At 60.3% G+C, this 612-nt stretch overlaps 1 pseudogene; it reads left to right on the forward strand.

The window, feature by feature from the left end:
• Positions 1 to 155: 155 nt before the first annotated feature.
• On the forward strand, positions 156 to 456 carry LOC104272543 (annotated as a pseudogene).
• Positions 457 to 612: the final 156 nt, after the last annotated feature.

Consider the following 612-nt stretch of genomic DNA (forward strand, 5'->3'; position numbering starts at 1 on the left):
CACGATTTAACTGCCTCCCAAGCCATTGTTCACCTTTGCAGTGCCCTATTGGACTGAGGGGAAGGGGAGGCCAGTGGCACAGCTCATGCTGTAACCACTGCTCATGAACTGTTTCGCCCTTTTTTATGTCTTAGGTGGAAACTGAGCTCAAAAACATGTCCTGCTACAACCCGTGCCTGCCCTGCCAGCCCTGCGGCCCAACCCCGCTGGCCAACAGCTGCAATGAGCCCTGTGTGCGGCAGTGCCAGGACTCCACCGTCGTCATCCAGCCCTCCCCCGTGGTGGTGACCCTGCCCGGACCCATCCTCAGCTCCTTCCCCCAGAACACCGCCGTGGGCTCCCTCCGCTGCCGTTGGCAGCATCCTCAGCTCCGAGGGAGTGCCCATCAACTCTGGGGGCTTTGGCCTCTCCGGCATCAGCGGCCTCAACTGTGGCAGGAGGGGCCTCCCCTGCTAAAGCTGCTGATGAAGGCTCTGGGGATGTCCTACCTTATTCTCTTGTGAACACCTTGGCTGTGAAACTCAACAAGCCAGACCCGGGAGGACTTGCTGGGCCCACTGGCTCTGTCGGTCATGCAGGTGGACACCCTGCGGGATGTCTCTTGGACACACA

The sequence above is a fragment of the Apaloderma vittatum genome, unplaced genomic scaffold (genome assembly GCF_000703405.1).
Source record: "Apaloderma vittatum isolate BGI_N311 unplaced genomic scaffold, ASM70340v1 scaffold19484, whole genome shotgun sequence".
Taxonomy (NCBI): domain Eukaryota; kingdom Metazoa; phylum Chordata; class Aves; order Trogoniformes; family Trogonidae; genus Apaloderma; species Apaloderma vittatum.